Raw genomic sequence first — 6,382 nt, 5'->3', positions numbered from 1 at the left:
TAGTCTTATCACTAAGCCTGTCAGATTGAGTTTTCAGGATTCCATACTTCCCAGTATATTCCCATTGCACTCAATCTTCAGAGAAGCCCCCTCTTCATCCATCAGAAGAGATTGGGAATTCTCAGTACATGCTAGGTACCCCTGTTCCCAATCTTGGGTGTTTACCTTTTCTCTTCATAAATGTGGGAAGAAGGAGGGATGTGTTGCTCCCTTGTCTGAGGGTGTAGAACTATCAGCATAGCTAGGCCCCAGAGATCCTTTGTACATCCAGAAGAAGAATGTGATCCCCTCCGTCCCAAAACTAGAGATGAGGAGTAAGGGATGGTGGGGGGTGGGGTTTGCCACGGACAGAGAAAATAATGTTTTCCCAAGATACTTAGTTTTTCCAGAAAAGCTGAAAGAGGGGAGAGAATAAAAATACCTCCCACCCATTACCCACCTCCAGTCATCCTCTAAATGAGACTAATGCCAAGCTCATCTCCCTCACATGGGTCCATCTAAGGTCTTAGATCTTTTTGGCCTTGGGGTGTCAAGAGTGAAAGATGAGGTGTTCATTGTAAAAACCCTTGGGCTGGGTTGTGCTCTCCTTAGGATCAATTAAAATTGGTAATGTGTTAAGATGCACTTGTGTACTGGTTTCTGATTATGTGGTGTGTAGTTTGGACTTCCAATAGTTCCCACAAAACTTAGGGATCTATTGGTGGGAGCCTATATTTATGTAAGCAAGTGCCCTTCTGGGTCTGTATGAGAAAACTGTGTGAACCTATTCATGTGTATTTCTCTTTTGGGGTAGGCGAAACTATATGCTTCTGCCTGCGTATATGGAACTGCGTGTTATTGATGCATTTGAGTTAATTAGATTCTCTTTCAATTTAGTCCCACTCTGGGCAACCCACCCCCTTCTAAGTAATAAGACCCGCCGTCGCCTTGCTCTAGCTGGGCAACCCCGATTCCCTCCGCCTCCCCCAGCCACCCACGCGGCTGCGGCAGGGAGCTTCCCTTGGCCGGTCGCCCCACGCGGGATTCCCCCGCCTCTGCCGCCTGTTTGTTCCCAGGGAGGGAAGGACCTGATGTTTCTCATCTCTTCCGGAGTAGACTTGGCAGCGGAGGCGGGAGGCACCTGGGTCCCCCGGTCTCTCCTAACGAAAGAACCCCTTCCCGGCTCCAAACAAACGCCCACGAGTCTAGGCGAGAAGCAGGCGCTTAGAAAGATGAGTTTCCCAGCGCTCCGGGTCACCCCCGCAAAACTCCCGGGGCTGAAGACAGTCTTGCTGAGTCTCATCCCCAGTGCCCCGACCAACTACAGGCCCATTCGATCTGGTTCCCCACCTACAAGGATCCCAAGCTCGGCCCCAAAGGTGAAAACCGAAACTCTGGGGGAGGGGAGAAACGCACTTATTTTCTTCAAATATATGAATAATGAATGTAAGTCTCTCCAGCTTATTTGTTTGTTTTTTAATTGATAAAATTTCTTTTCCAAGATCTGCCTCGAAAGTGCAGGCAATTTACTATGCTCGCTCCGCCGGCTCCGGCCCCGGCTCCGGCTCCAGAGCCCGGCCGGGCTTGGCTTCCAGCCCCGGGAGTGGTAACCGAAGCTTTTCGAATCTGTTTCGGAAGGAACCAAGGAAGACTCCAATTTCGTTTGGGTTTTATGTTCGCTTTCTAATGCGCACCAAATTCTAAACGAGTTTGCGAGCCCGCTTCTCTGGTTCCGTCGTCCCCTCTCTTCTCCCTCCTCCCCTGGCCTCAGACTAGCCCCTGGACCCATCCTCGGCATCCCGACCCTGCTCCCAGCCAAGCCGTGCCTTCCTCTCCGGACCCGGGATTTTGGGGGTGGAAGATCATAACAAAAGCAACTATAACGATGATCGCGATAGTGATCACAGTGGTTGTGACCGTGAGAGCGCGGGTGGTGGCAAGAATGATGGTGCTGATGAGGGTGGTGAGGATTAATGATTGTCTTTCGCGCGCCCCATCGAAGCGGGGAATTCCAGCGATTCCCCCTCCTCGAGGGGATGAGGGATCCGTCTGGCGCATATCATTCCCGAGCCCGAGCGAGCGAGTGCCGGGAACCCGGGGCAGGGACTCTGCCCTCAGAAGGGGACTCGTCCCGCCCTGATCCCCGCTACTCACTGCTGGATACCCGCCCCCCCCCAATCTCTTGATCTCCCCGGTTGCGCCGGGAGCTCAGCCACAGATGTCCAGCCACAATTCTCGGTTGGCTGCAGACTTGCACAAGAATTGCGTTTGGACAATCAGCGGCGGAACCCCTGCTCCCCGTCCTCCCCGAACCCCCCTCACCCTCCCCACCTCCAGTCGCCGCCCAGCTCCTGGAAAGCGCCACCTCGGACACCTGGGTCTTGGAGCTCCGCGCCTGACCGACCTCCCCACGGCCGCTCTCCTTCTCAGACCTCCATAGGTGGCCAGCAGATCCAGCCGCCCACCGCCCCCTACCCCTGGGACGGATCTCGATCCATCGCGGTGATTCCCCTAGTCCTCCCGGACAGATCCAAATCGATTGCGGCCGACCTCCAATCCGGATCCAGATAGAAGGTCCAATTTGCCGGGAAACCTTGGCTTTGGTTCTCCGAGCGCCCCCAGGACGCGGGGCTGGGCGGGGCTGGAGCGGGGACTCCGGCTGCCCTCGGCCAGAGACGCCGGCGCCCCAGACCGGGCCGACCCGGACCCTGGGCTCTCGGGCCGGGCGCCCGCGTCCAAGTCGATGGAAAGCATCAAACAGAAAGAATCGAAGGCGCATCTCTGGCTGCCCCTTCCCCAGCATCGGGGCCCCCCCGACAGCCAGCCAAGACCTCCTAGTCTGCCCGAGGGGGGTGTGTTGCCCGACTACTAGGTTTCCCGGCCCGAGGCTCCCCCCTCCTCCGGCCCCGCGGCCCCGGCACGCACCGACTCCTGAGCTTTCCGCTTCCCGGGTACTATCTCCCTCCGGCCGCGCTGGGGATAGGGGTACCTCTCCCTCTTTCCCTGCCCCTGGAGAGACCAGGAGTGGAGGAATGCGAGAGAACCGGGCGTGCGGAGCTGGGGGCCCCCCGGGCCACCTGCAGCCGGAGTCACTCCTTCCCCCAGAGATCCAGGCTGGGAGCGGGGGTGGGGGGGGGGGGAGGTGGGTGGCCGGGGTTGGGCCGGGCGGGGCGGGCCAGGCGGGGAAGGGGGGGGCGCCCGTCGTCCCCCCGGACGCGCAGGGCGAGGCGCAGGGCTGAGCCGGAGCAGGCGCCTCTGGCGGCTCGGGGGCCTCGGGGCGGGCTTTTAGTCGTCCCCTCCAACAATACGGGCCTTGCTGCGGCGGCCGCCGAAGAATGGGGATGGGCTGCAATTGGTACTGGATTTGAATAACACCACGGGGAGATCAATGGTCATTGTGTCGGTGGAGTAATGAATCTCCGCTGTCTCCAGAGCCCCACCACGACAGCTGCAACCTGCAGTCAGGCAGCTCTTAAAGACATAGCGCGCCCCTCCCCGCGGGTCTCCCCCCGCAACAGCCCGCACCCCAGTCCCTTGAGCACCCTGCCTTGGACCCCATCATCCCACCCCACCCCCAGCCTCATGACTCCCTCCCTTTGGCACCTACCATTCCCAGAACTGCCCTGCCCCCTTCCCAAGGGTGCCACCGAGGGGCCCAGGGACCACCCCATTATTTCACAGACCAATCTCCCTAATGTCCCCCTTAGCCATCCTAGGAGCCAAAGGATGCAACTAGGAACTTTTGTCCATCCCCAGCCTCGTGAGTCCTCTCATAAAGTTCTTGTCTCTTCTGCCCTACCACCACCCCCAGCAGTCTGAGAGCCCAGATTCCCCAGCCTTAGTCTAAACCTATGTAGATCTTAAGCGCCCTTCCCAATTTTCCAGCCCTAGTTTGGGGTCCCGTTGTCCCCACGACAAGCCTTTTGAGATGCTACCTCGGGTTGTTGAAGAGAGATCTGGTAGGGGGAAAATCTCTTTAAAAGGGAAATTCCCTCGGTTTTATGTAGGGCCTAGATAATGCTAGTGTTACCCTAGCTGAGAAGAAAAGATAAAAGGTTTTTTTGGGGGGAATGTAGAGCTGTACCTCCCCCTACCCCCTACAACCAGACTACTAGCAACCCCAGAGTCAGTCTCTGGGTACTGGAGACTGAAGTTCCTCAGTTAGAGGCTCCTGCCAGAGATCATGTGGGGCCCAGGCAGAGAAAGGGCCTTAGCCCTTTCTCTTCTACTGCTACCTGTCTTCAGGGGTCTGCCTGTGTCCTGCTAGAACCGATCTGAGGGAGATCTAGGTGGGCTCCTGGAATATTTGAGGGGGCCTGGGCAGGGACTGTTGGATATGAGCTGGGTATGGGGAAAGGGAACCACAGAGATTATACCACCAAGGTTTCGAATCTGTAGTCAGTAAAACTTCTGAGCCCAGCTTTCAGCATTCCCTTCCCCAAAAAGGGTGCGGGGTGGGAGTGGAAAAAGATGGAGCCTGAGGCAATAGAATCTGTAGGAACTATCCTCCTGTTTGGAGAGTACCTGTTCTAACTGGAGAGCTAGGATCCCTGCCTGCCCGGAGCTTACAAACCGCCTATCCCTTCTGATTTCTGATTTCCCTTCCCGACCCCCTCTCCTTCCTCTCTAGGCAGTTTCCTCTGCTTCATTGCCTTGAGGGGATAATTTGAGGAGATAATTTCCTCAAGTCCTATTAAGAATCTAGAATCTGACTCTTAGAACCCTAATTGGAAGAGTCTAAATTTCTGAATCTTCCTCAAGGCAGATCCAAGACTGGTGCTATATGAATGAAGAAGGCACAACATCTCTGGATCGTAGTTTCTATCCCAGAGATAAAGTGAAATTATTGGTTCTGGCCTTATACTGATCACAATAAAACCTCTCCTAAGCAAATCTCAACTACCCAGAATGTTCATGAAAATGGAGAATGCCAAAGCTGGAAGTGACCTTAGAGCATAGGATGCTAGAACTTAAGCATAGAGCTTAAAGAGTTGTCTGCCTAGTTTTGCAGATAAGGAAAATTAGGGTGGCTAAATGGCACCACGGCTAGAGTAACAGACTGGGAGTCAGAAAGACCTGAATTCAAATCAGACTGGTTACTAGCTGTGTGACCCTGAGCAAGTCACTTAACCTCTACTAGCCTCAGTTTCCCCATGAAATGAGACCATATTTAAAAAGCATGTAGCACAGTGCCTGGCACACAATAGGCACTTAATAAATGCTATAAAATATTACACTTATGACCTGGTAGCAGGTACATTCAGGATTAGAAATACTGACTGACTCCTGACACTAAGTCAGTGCTGGGATTCTTTTCCTCCCCTCCCCTTGAAGAGGAGCTGGGGGTGGGGAGGGGTAGAAAAGGTAAATGATAGGAAAATGAGCTGAAGCCTGCAATTTTCTCAAAACAGCAACACTTAGGAGACGCCCTGGGGTCCATGCTTTGCAACCCAGTGTCTATATTTAAAGACAGAAAAGTTTTTGAAGTTCATTTCTGATGTCCTCCCCCCCTTTTGGTGTCCTTTTCTCTCTTCTGAAACTCACACCCCACCCACACATCCATCCTGAGCCTTTTCTGTTCTCTCCCTTCCAAAAGATGATCTCTAAAAAGTCTCAAATTCCTCTAAGCTGGAGAATAAATGACTGATAAGCAGTTAAAATGGGGATCATAATGTCACCTACATCACAGGGTTTTGTGAGGATCAAATAAGATAATATTTGTAGAGTATACAGTAAGCACTTAATAAATGCATGTTCCCTTCCCACTTGAGTTATCCTTTCCAAAGGGAATTTGCATTTTTTAAGGGATAGAAGATTTAAACCAGAGAGGTGAAGAATCTGAGGAATAAGGGACCTAGGAGGGGTAATTTGGGGTCTAGGAGAGTATTCCTATGGCCCTTGAAATCATATGCATAAGCCATTCCCTATGATACCAAACAAATATGGCCTCCAATTTTTCACAATGTAAACTGATATTAGGAAGATGACCTAGAATTTCTTACTCTGAAGACCACGATCTAAACGTATCATTTAACTGTGCTTACTAAGGCAGGGAAGCAGGCTCTGGCATTTTGGAAGGAAGCCAAAGGAACTTTGGACTTAATCCTGCTCATAAAATTCTTTACATTTCTTAGATAATACAAATGTCACTGTATTCTTTTTTCCTCCTTTGGATATCAATATTCAGATGAACCTGGCATTAACCTATTGACCCTATTGACCAAGGAACCTGGCATGATGGAAGGAGCCCTGGGTTAAGAGTACAAGTCAGGACACACTTTTGCTCTGGTCCTTGGGTCTTCCATTAACTAGTGGGTAAACCTGGACAAGTCACTTTCCCTATCTAGCTCTCAGTGTCCTCAACAGTAAAGTGAATGCAATGGGTCAAATAATCCCTAAGGTC

This window comes from Vombatus ursinus, unplaced genomic scaffold, assembly GCF_900497805.2.
Source record: "Vombatus ursinus unplaced genomic scaffold, bare-nosed wombat genome assembly UNPS02014793.1, whole genome shotgun sequence".
Lineage (NCBI taxonomy): Eukaryota > Metazoa > Chordata > Mammalia > Diprotodontia > Vombatidae > Vombatus > Vombatus ursinus.
Note: the sequence above shows the minus strand (reverse complement) of the source record.